Raw genomic sequence first — 11,751 nt, forward strand, 5'->3', positions numbered from 1 at the left:
GCCCCGCCCCGCGCCCCGGGACCGCGCCAGGTCCCGGGCGGAGGTGGCCGGGCCGGAACCCGGATGCGAGCGCTGGCTGCGTCTCCGACTCGCTGGGGCTCGGCGCGCACCCCCTGCCCTCTCTGGGCCCGGCGTTCCCGGTGTCCTTAACCCCCGGGATCCTTTCCTCTGGGGTCAGAGCAATAATCACGTCCTTTTCTAGCCTCCCCGTCCCTCGCTGCGAACAGTGGCTTTTCTCACTTCCGTTTTACACAAGCACCGAGAGGGGATCAGAGAGGGGAGGGCACTTGTTGAGAGTCACACAGCACCCAGTGAACTAGTATAGAGTGGGGATTTGAACCCAGGCCCTCCGTGCTCTCGGCCTGAGTGCCCTCTGCTTGACCTTAAAGTTCCAACCTTCTGAAAGTCCCGCCCTGTTTTCAATATAATTTCCATTTCCCTGTCCTTGCCCTTTCTTAAAATGGAGGTAAAACAGAGAAGGATGAGCGTTTTCACTGTTTTTAAGCCTGCAGTCACTGGCGTGTCACACATTCCATGCCGTGGTGCCATCACTGTTGTCTGGTTTCCAGACACCCCAAAGGGAAACCCAGCACTCCATTCTGCCCTGGCAACCACTAAGCTGCTTCCTGTCTCTAGGGATTTGGGAGGCAGGAAGTTGGAATCCTTAGATCAGTGGTTCCCAGTCCACTTTTGCTGCATGTTCAATCACCTGGAGACCTAACCAGAAAGGAAAAAAAAGAAAAGAAAAGCATGTGTCTGGCCCCGCCGTCACCCCGAGACCTCGGCCTGTGATCTGAACAGGGTATTACAGCTTTTAGAAACTTCCCAGTTCCAGCCCTTTTACAGATGGGGAAACAGGTCCTGAAGGGGAGAGGCCTTGCCCGGGGTTACACACAGTCTCTGCAGCCGAGCCAAGGTGGGAACGGGGAATTTGTGTTTGTGTTTATTCATATCATTTTTGCCGGACAGTTCATAATTATATACGGGTCTGGGACCCCGGCGTGCTTGCAGCCCACCAGTGCACCCCTCCCACCCTGCTGCTTCCTTAGGGGTTGTTTAACCCTTTCTGCTCATTCCCCCACCTGTGAACCGGCCTCAGCGGAGCCTCCTGGTAGTGGTCAGTGCCCACTGGCCGTATTAGGCCTGCGGAGTGTTTGGTGCGGGCTGTGGCTTATGGTGGGTGACACCCATCTGCTGTTGCCTTTGTTTATACCTGGGGTGTAGGAGTGAATGGGGTGGCCGAAGGCCCTGAGCTCACTGGGCGGGAACCGGGGTTCCTCCCTGTACTTGGCGTTCAGTGTAGACCTCGGCTCACAGGAGAGTTTGAGTGTGGGAGAAGGACTCTTGGCCTCCGGGATCAGACAAAGCCCTGGTCTCTGGGCCCGGGTGGTGGTGCAGTGGTAAATATGATGTTCTGTGAGACTGACCTACATGGGAAGGTTTCCGGTTCAAGTCCAGAGGCCTCCCTGAGGATGCTGGGCACGTGATCTGGGCATGCTGAGGCTGGGGGTGGACTGCCATGCCACACCCTGCAGGGATCTGTCTTGCTCTCTCTCTCTGTCATTCTCACTCATGGAAGAAATAAACTTAAAAAAAAAAGTATCTGGGCCTGCCAGTGTCGGGGTGGCTAACTGGGCAGTTCAAGCCCTGGACCTGCAGCTTGAGAAACATGCTGAGGGACCAGCAGACGGTGTAAGCGTAATGGTTACATCACTGGACTCCCATGTAGGTGAGTGAAGTTCAAATCCTGGACCTGGCAAATTAAAACTCACGCTGGGTGTATGCATGAGTGCTCAAAATCCCAAGAGGAGAAGGGATTGAGGCGTCGCCATCCCTCCTAGTGGGTGATTTCTCATTTTCTGTCTGTCTCTCTCTGTGTCTCTCTGGCAAGCTCACATGCCCTATAGCAAAAGCCTCTTTAGAAAAAAATAAATAAGAAATACACACCGAGAATGCGTGCCCAAAATCCTGAGAAGAGAGTGGAGGAGAGGGGATTGCAGCATGGCCCTCCCCTCTGAGGGGTGATTTCTAACTTTCTTTCTCTGTCTCTGCTAGCATACATGAAAAATGAAGCACAGGGGCCAGCAGGTGACGTGGTGGTTAGGGCTCTGGATGCCCACATGGCCGAATGTGGTTCAAATCCCTGACCTGACAGCTTGCTTTCTCACTTTCTCTTTCTAGTGAACTCATATGCTCTATAGCAAATTAGTAATAATAATAAATAAATAAATTAAATTAAATAAATAACTTTTGGAGAGAATAGCCAATAAAACGTCATTCCCGTGTAGACTGGTTTCCCCTCACAGCCTCAATACGCTGACTTGTCCATCATCATCACTTTGTCCTTTTGTGATGGCGTTTGGAGATGGGGCCTGGGAGGTAAAAGGTGTAGGAGGTCTTGAGGTGGGGCCCCCAAGCTGGGATTAGTGGTCTCTAAGAGGAGGATGCGCTCTTTCTCTCTGTTTGCACACACACTAAGAAACAGTCACATGAGGACGCGGTGAGAAGACGGTCATCTGCAAACCAGGAAGAGAGTCCTTTGCAGAAGCTGCCCCCACTTGGACTTCGAGTCTCCAGAACTGTCAGAAAATAGGTGGGTGTTTTGTAAGGCCCCCAATCCTTGATATTTTGCTATGCCCATGTGCGCTAGCCAGCAGAAACAAGTGGCAGAGGTCCTGTGACACTGCTGGCTTCTGAGGGACACTGCCCAGAGGAGCACCAGCCCAGCCGGCTCCTCTCACAGGCAAACCTGTCACCGGCAACAGCTGCTTAGACAGAGCCGACGGCCTCCTTGGAGAAGGAGGTGAGCCGGGCAGCTGTGAATTCCAATGACTTGGCATCCTTCAATGAGATTATTTTCTTTTAAAATTTGCTGTAGGGCATGTGTGGTGGCTGGGGAGGCCGGAGTTGCGGGGAGAGAAAGCAGCCTCCGGGGTGAAGGGCACACTGGCATTCCTTCTCCTCCATTCTCCTCATGGCATCTTCTTGGGCATGCACACATGTGTGCATGGCATATTTTTCAAGCTACCAGGTCCGGGACTGGGACCACGCAGTTAGCCATGTGGGATCCAGCTGCCACCGGTTGGCGTTACTGTGGTTGTAGGGGTCCACTAAGTAAGAGCTGGGCCACTGCTGAGCATTGTACGCATCCCAGGTAGTCCTCATACCCAGCCCACAGGTACTGGTACCAGCTCCATTGTACAGATGAGGAAACAGGTCCACAGGGCTAAATAACTCCCCAAGGTTACTAACTTGTGGAAGAACTAGAATGCAAACCCATGTCTCTCTGGCTTCAGTCCTGAACCATTTTTACCACCTCACACAGGGGGGTGTTGGTAAACCAGTTCTCCGGGGCAGGGAATGTAGGGGAAGGGCAAAACGTAATCAATCTTGATTGTTGTTTGCCGATTTTCATGGTGTAAATACTCCCTCCGTGACTGATTTCCAGCTGCCAGCAGTTTAGCAACTGTCTCCCAAAACTGATTAACCATCGGCTCCAGTCCACTTCCGGGTCATCTTTCAGGCCAGAGACATGGGCATGCCATTATTTATTTATTTATTTATTTATTTATTTTTGCCAGAGAGAGACCGTGAGAGGGAAAGTGAGAAATCATCCCCTCCAGGTGTGATCTGTGCCTGGTGGGTCTTATGCCCTGCCCAAGACAGAGTCTCAGTAACTGGCAGTTCTTTTTTTTTTTTTTTTTTTCTTTTTTTTTTTTTTTTGTGAACAAGGGTGTGTGCACTCCCTGGAGAGACAGAGAGACAAAAAGCGAGAAATCACTCCCCAGGGAGGATGGCCATGCTGCAATCCATTCTCCTCCATTCTCCTCTCGGGATTTTGGGCACACACATACACTCAGTGTGATTTTCTTTTCTTTTCTTTTTTTAAGATTTATTTTATACATCCAATCATTGTATATCACTATAGCTTGTAAAATGAATTTTCCCAGCACGAATACCCTGCACACCAGTCCAGTTAAAGATGTCTTACATGCAGGACCAGCAGTTGGCATAATGGCTATGTCACTGGACTCCCATATAGTCGACTATGGTTAGAATCCCGGACCCAGTGGCTTAAACTCAGGCCAGGCAGGGGGGTGTGCATACCCAAGATCCCGAGAGGAGAATGGAGGAGAAGGGATTGTGGTGTGGCCATCCCCCCTGGTGGATGATTTCTCATTTTCTGTCTCTCTGTCTTTCTGGTGAGCACACACACCCTATATAAAAAAACCTCTCAACAACAACAACAACCAAAAACCCAAAACAACAGCAGCAAAGATATCCTACATGTTATCATCAATAAACAATCCTCCATTTCTGTGTCCCTTCCGATGTGATTTTGAAGCTGCCAGTCCAGGACTCAAACTGAGATTGGCCATATGGGAGTCCAGCGCCTTAACCACTACGCCACCCACTGGCCCTGCATGTCATCCTTACAGTGGCAAAAACCACATATCCACAAGTGGCCCTGTGTGTCTGCAGCCTGGGTGGCTTACCGAGAGTTTCTTTTAGGGGCTCCATCTTCTCTGTTGCCCCTCTGAAACTCCAGGAAGCCCGTCTGAGAAATGGGTCTGACCACCCCTTGCCTTCACTATGCGGCGCCCGCCCGCGCTGTGGCCAGATGAGGGTGAGGCTGAGCTGCTCCGGCCCCAGCAGGGTCATGGCTGTGGGAATCCAGCTGACTGGAGCTGGCGCTCTCTCCTTCCTTCCCCTCTCTGCTTTTAGGGGAAGGAGGGCAGCCTCCAAATCTCTTGCCCGACCTAAGAAGCTACTTCTCCTTCAAGCTTCCAGTTTAGAGGCTGCGTTTCAATATTTAAGAAGTGATTTCCGGGACCAGCAGATGGTGTAATGGCTACGTGACTGGACTCCCATATAGTTGACTGCAGTTCAAGTCTCAGACCTAATGGCTTAAAATCATGCTGGGTGCATGTGCGTGTGTGCCCAAAGTCCCAATAGGAAAATAGAAGAGAAGAGATTGCAGTGTGGCCATCCCCCCATAGGGTAATTTCTCATTTCCTGTCTCTCTGTCTCTCTGGTGAACACATGTGACCTATAGCAAAAAAAAAAAAAAAATATCTCTTAGAAAAAAAAGCCTGATTTCCAGACTTTGGGGTCTGGTAGGTGGCGTGGTAGACAAGGCTTGGCCTAGTTGAGTTTTGCATACGTACATTTGGGCTTGCATTTAGTCTTCATTTCTTAAATGCTGTGTGTTCCTGGGTGACTTACCTAACTACTCTGAGCTTCAGTGTTCTCCCTTATCAAGGGGACGATGTGGTGACTACTTGACTTGGCTGCGTGAGACCTTAATAGGGCCTTAACATGCCTGGTAGTAGATTAGTTTTGCCTTTTTTTAAAAAAAAATATTTTAAATGAATGAATTCAATAATTATATATTTACTGTAACTGACACTGACTGAATTCTGTAGCCACTGTTTGATTCCAGGCCCTGCAGGAGATGGCAGGGGAGTAGCTAGAGGTATAATCTCGGTTCGTGAACTCTTCTAGCCTTGCCCAGAATAGTCAAGACTCTGAAAGCCCAAGGTGGGTGTTGATGCTAGTGTTTCCTGCATTCGTGGGGAAAAGTGGGTTTTCAGACAATGATGGGATGAAAATAACTGGCTAGAATGAATGGAAAGAGTTTTACATAAAGCTCTAACCCGCTAAGAGTTCCTCCCAAATGATAGTCTTCCATTAAGAAGACAATTGTGGGGACCAGCAGATGGCAGTGCGGTTATGTCCCTGGACCCCCACATGACTCACCACAGTTCGTGTCCTGGACACGGTGGCTTCCACATTACACGGGCACATATACATGTGTGCCCAAGATTTTGGGAGGAGGATGGAGAAGAATGGATTGCCATGTGGCCGTTCTCCCTGGGGGATACACTTTCTCTCTCTCTCTCTCTCTCTCTCTCTCTCTCTCTCTCTCTGGTGAGCACATATGCCCTAAGGCAAAACAAACTCTTACCACAGGGGAAAAAAAAAAAAAGACAACTATGGACCAGCTTGTGGCGTGGTGGTTAAGGCAGCTGAATCCCACATGGCTGACTGTGTGGTTTGAGTCCTGGAGCCGGGGAGCTTAAAAACTTGCCAGGCAGGCATGTGTGCATGGCCAAAATCTTGAGAGGAGAATGGAGGAGAAGGGATTGCGGTGTGGCATCCCCTGCCCCCGAGGGTAATTTATTTTTGGTCTCTCTCTGCCTCTCTGGTGAGTGCATGTGTCACACAGCAAAAATCTCTCTAAAAAAATCAACAAACAAATCTGATAATACCAAATGTTAGCCAGAATGTGGGGCACCTAGAACTTTTCTATTTATTTGTTATTGTTATTTTTCACTTAAAACTTTTTTTCCATATGGTTTTGGAGTGAACCTGAGGATGTGGAATTTATAGTATGCAACCCTGACTGTATTTCATTTTGATTGGGATGTTGGCTACAGTGAAAGACATTTGTGAAAACTCAGCATTATACATTTAAGGTTTGTGTCTTCTAGTGTCTGTTAATTTCATGTCAATTTAGGAAATATTAAACATCAAAAAAAAAAAGTTTGGTTCCGTGGTATAGTGGTAATGTCCTGTTCAAGAGAAGCTGGATCCCACAGGATAACCATGGTTCGAATCCCCTACCCAGTCAGCTCGAATGCTGGGCATGTCTGTGAGTGTCCAGGGTCCAGTGGGCTGCAGGGTTGGAAGAAGGGGTTCACAGTATAACTGGACCGTGGAGGGAGTGCTCCTTCCTTCCCTGTCTCCGTCTCCCACTCTCTCATGCATGTGCACACACGCTGTCATGAATGAAGGGGAAGAAAAGAAGGGTATGGCTGGAGGCAGCTTCAGTCTGGTCTAACAGGGAGCTCTGGAACTGAAATAGGTCCGTGGAGTTGGTTTCCCTCGGAGCAATGACTTGCGGAAGGGGTCAGCTGTGAGTCTGTCAGCCAACAGTACGACTGGGGAGTGGGAGAGGAAGATTGGGGTGGGGCCCCTCAACACCTGCCCCAGTCCACCCTGTGCACAGTCTGATCCACGCGCTTCTCATATAAATCTACTTTATCCAGGCGTAGTTTCTCCACAGTTCTGCTTGGTCACAATTTCTGGAGAAACTTACAAGTGTTCCAGCTGGTCCGGAGTCATCAGTGACACCCATGAGCTCCCTCTTCCAGCACTCAGTTTTTTTTTTTTTTTGGAGAGGTTTTTGCTACAGGGCGCGTGCGCTCGCCAGAAAGACAGAGAGAGACAGAGAGACAGAAAGCGAGAAATCACCCCCCGGGGGGATGGCCATGCTGAAATCCCTTCTCCTCCATTCTCCTCTCGGGATCTTGGGCATGCACGCACATGTGCCTGGCGTGAGTTTAAGCCACCGGTCCAGGACTCAAATCGCAGTCGGCTACATGGGAGTCCAGCGACATAACCATTATGCTAACTGCTGGTCCCTCTTTTTTTTAAAGTGAGATTTTTGCTGTAGGGTTTGTGCACTTGCTGGAGAGACACAGAGAGAGAAAGTGAGAAATCACCCTCCCCAGAGGATGGCCACACCACAATCCCTTCTCCTCCAGTCTCCTCTTGGGATTTTGGGCACACATAAACACATACCCAGTGTGATCTTCAAGCCACTGGGTCTGGGATTTGAACTGTGAGCAGCAATGTGGGAATCCATTGCCTTAACTCGCATGTGACCTACTGACCCAGCATAGAGAATTTAAAAAGCAGAAGACATGCCAAAACGATATAGACATAATCTATGTCAGCCCAAACTATACCATAAACCTGGTCTACACTGGTCATTTCCAGCTCGTTTCTGGAGTGCCAGGGTTTCGGAGAAGGTGCCCCAGGAGAGTAAAGGGGAGGATGTATTCTTTTTCAAAGTCTTACTGAAATTTTGTTTGAAAGAAAGGATCTTCATAGAAAGCAATAGAGGCGGTTAAAAACAGCGAGTCTACACTGCAGAGCGGGCAGCTTTCATTCCACCGACATCCAGTTTTGTATCACCACCAATAAATAAAGCCGATAGTCGGGGATCCGCTATCACGTATGGCAGATGCTGGTACTCGGCCAGCCCTCAGTGTAGACTCCCTTTCTCCTAAGAACACCGCAGAGTTATGTGACAGACAAAAGGAGCCTTTCACTGCAAAAAACCAGATGTTGCTCACTGGAAGAGCCTGGTGGTGGCTGAAAACAGAACTATGAATGAGTCATGTTCAATCATCCCAGACAAGCATAAAAGTATATAAAAGATTAGTGCAGAAGAGAATTTATACCAGTCTCTGTGCTGTCTGGAACATGATTTAGATTAAAAGAAGAAGAAGAAAAAAAGTCTTTGAGCCACCTGGAGCACCGTAGGCAGAGGGTTTCAGGATTTGAATTTCCATATCCATCACTGTAACCTCTTAGATGATTTTTATTGGGTCGTCGGAAAAGTCCTGGTGCACTTCTGCAGAAAAGAACGTAGAGGAATGCGTCGTGACTTTTCCAACAACTGGGTATTTTTGGAAAGGCATTTGGATGCCTGTCAAAACAACCAGACCTGAACAAGACTTTACGTGGTTCTGAGTTAGGTAATGTGTCAGAGAGATTGTGCCTGGCCGTCTACCCACCAGGTCTCTAGACTCAATTCCAACGTGGAGCCGTGTGCAAGAGGCCACATCCATGCTCTCTACCCCTTTGTTTGGTGGGCGTAAAACGTAGCTGGAAAAACCAAGTTGGGCCAGGCGCTGAGGAGGCTGGTGAATTTGGTTGGTGTCTGTGCTTATGTGAAAGAGTTGCGCTGTTGACCTTGAGCAATCACTGCCGTTCTCGGCTTCGTTCAGTTTTGGCAACTATAACTGACTCAGCACCCAGCAGTCTAGTTATTGCACAACCTGGCTTGGCGAAAGAGGAATACAGTTGCACCACATCCTTATCAACACTTGGTATTGTCTGACTTCTGAATTTTAGCCATTCTGGCAATATGTAGTAGTATTCTACTTTGGTTTTATGTGCCATTTCCCTGGTAACTAGGGATGTTGAACATTCTTTTCATATGCTTATTGATTGTTGAGAGATTATTTGTGGCACGCCTGTTGACCTGAATACCCATTAAAGTAGAATGGATGATGATATTCCATGGTTCTACCATGGAATACTATACAGCAGTGAAAAATGAACCAAATACACTTATTCATAGCAATATGGATGAATCTCGAACACACACATATTCTCTCTATTTCTGTCTGTAAGTGCTGAGGGAAAGAATCGAGACTCAAACATATAAATACTCTATGTTCAAATGTACCTAAGATATAGAATCAGACTGGATAATCAAACTAAATAAGAGTGTTAGAACTCAGGTAGGAGAAAGGTTACTTTCGGAGAGAGGGGTGGAAATAGTGATTAGGAGATTGGATGGGGAGTGATTTAGGGTTGCAGTTGATGTTCTACTTCTTGACCTGGGTGAGTGTTTGCTTTCTAACAATGGATCGATCCATACTCCTAAGATTGGCGCATGTTTCTAAATGTCACAATTTCGAAAAGGGGAGAGTGGGACCAGCATGATTACATTGCTGGACTCCCACATTATTGAGTGCAGTTCGAGGCCCGGACCCAGTGGCTTAAAACTCACACCGGGCGCATGTGTGTGCATGTCCAAAATCCCAAGAGGAGAATGGAGGAGAAGGGCCTGTGGGGTGGCCATCCCCCCCGGGGGGGGGGGATTTCTTGCTTCCTGTCTCACTGTCTCTCCGGTGAGCGCACATGTCCTGTAGCAAAAATCTCTCCAAACAACGGGGGGGCGGGGGGTGGGGTGGGGAGAGACCTTGGGGACAGGCCCTGCCTGGAGTGGGGCTGGGGTCCGCCTGTGCCCATCCCCTCTGGCCGTCTCACTACCTGCTCAGACGCTGTGGGGACATAGTCCATGCTCCTGACTCTCCTGCTCGCCTCGGCTGGCTTCTGCAGCAGACTGACTCAGAGTTGAACTTGGGGGATGTTCGTTGTGGGTGTCATGGGCTCCGTTTCTGAGGGCTGGGGGGCGTGGGAGCAGGCCGAGGAGGAAGTGGAGTTGTGATCCAGGCCCAGCATCAGGTCCCCTGGGGAGCCCTGAGCTGGGCGAGGAGGGGCGGGCCACCCAGAGCCCACGCTCCAACCTCCGGCTTTACTGGCTTGCACACTCGGGCCCACTGTCCACCTGCCTAATGCCTCCAGGGCCAGGCACCCGAGATCAAGGGACAGCCCCGATGCCTATGCCCCAGAGCATGGCGAAGTGGCTCAGACGAGCCAGACCTAAGCCTGCTCACCCCGACTCGCTGTTCCTTCCCCTAGAAACCACAACAAAAGCTCTTGCCCCCACTTCTCTCCCACTCCTCCTGCTTCTGCCCAACCCCAGTGCCTTCCATGTGGTCCTGGCATGGCGAGAGCCTTCCACTTGGAATCCGTGAGTGACAAACTACCTTTCAAACGGCACGAGGCCTCGAATGGGGTGGCCTGCGCCGTCCAGGGCCCGATCATCTGATTACCTGCTTCCGCGATGGGATCTCACTATCCTGATCCTTAAGCCTCAGCCTTCGAAGTTGCTGAGACTAGCAGTACCTGCCACTGTTCCTGGCCTTCTGGTTAGGCTAGGAATTGAACCCAGGCCTCCTCCCTGGCCCCAGCTTGTGGAGCAGTGCTTTGTAGCAGTGTGCACTGGGGCAGGGGGAACACCACAGGTTCTTTTTTTTGCTATGGGGTGTGTGCACTTGCTAGAGACACAGAGACAGAGAGAGAGAGAGAGAAAGAGAGAGAGCAAGAAATGACCTCCTGGGGGTGATGGCCACGCCACAGTCCCTTCTCCTCCAGTCTCCTCTTGGGGTCTTGGGTACACATGCACTTGCTCCTGGCATGAGTTCGAAGCCCCCAGGTTGGGGACTCAAACCACAGTTGCCTATGTGGGAGTCCCGCGACATAACCATTATGCCGTCTGCTGGTCCCAAGGTTCTTGATGTCAAGATCTAAATAGCCCTTTATTGGAGGGACCTGGGCCAGGGAGAGGTGCACCCCAAGTGTGGTCGCCTCCTTCCACCAAGCCCCCTGCACTCCTCCTCTCCACCCATCGCTGCTTCTCTCTCTCTGCCCAGCAGCCAGGGGGAGCCTGTGTCCCTCCTCACTCCCAAAGCCTCCCTTGGCTTCCTTCTCACCGTGGAAAAGCCAGGGACTGTTTTGTGCCTTGTAAGGCCAGCAGGATCCGGCCCCCATGACCTGTTGGCCTTCGTCTCCCCTGGCCGCCCCCTCACTCTGCTGCAGCCCCACTGGCCTCCTCGCCCTCCCTCCACGGGCACATCCAACCTCAGGACAGTTGCACTTCTTCCCCTGGAATGCGCTCACCCCAGACCTGCCTTGGCTCACTTCTTCCCTGCCTTCCAGTGTCTGCTCCAATATCACCCCCTCTTTGGTCTCCTCCCTCACTCTTCCTGTCCCCATCCCTGCTTTATTTTTCTCCATGTGGTGCACTGTGTGTTTGGCTTGTTATTTCATTCATCGTGTGTTTTTTCCACTTGATTTTAAGCTCCAAGCGGAGATGGGGAGGTTTTTGTCTGTGCGGACAGTTGCTGGATCTGGAAGGTTCCAAACAGGTTCAAGTACATAGTATAAAAATATTCATGGGGTAAGGACCAGCAGATAGCGTAGTAGTTATGTCACTGGACTTCCACATGGTCGACCACAGTTCGAGTCCCAAACCCGGTGACTTAAACTCACGCCAGGTGTGTGTGCATATGTACCCAAGATCCTGAGAGGAAAATGAAGAAG

This window comes from Tupaia chinensis, unplaced genomic scaffold (genome assembly GCF_000334495.1).
Source record: "Tupaia chinensis unplaced genomic scaffold, TupChi_1.0 Scaffold000320_1, whole genome shotgun sequence".
NCBI lineage: Eukaryota > Metazoa > Chordata > Mammalia > Scandentia > Tupaiidae > Tupaia > Tupaia belangeri.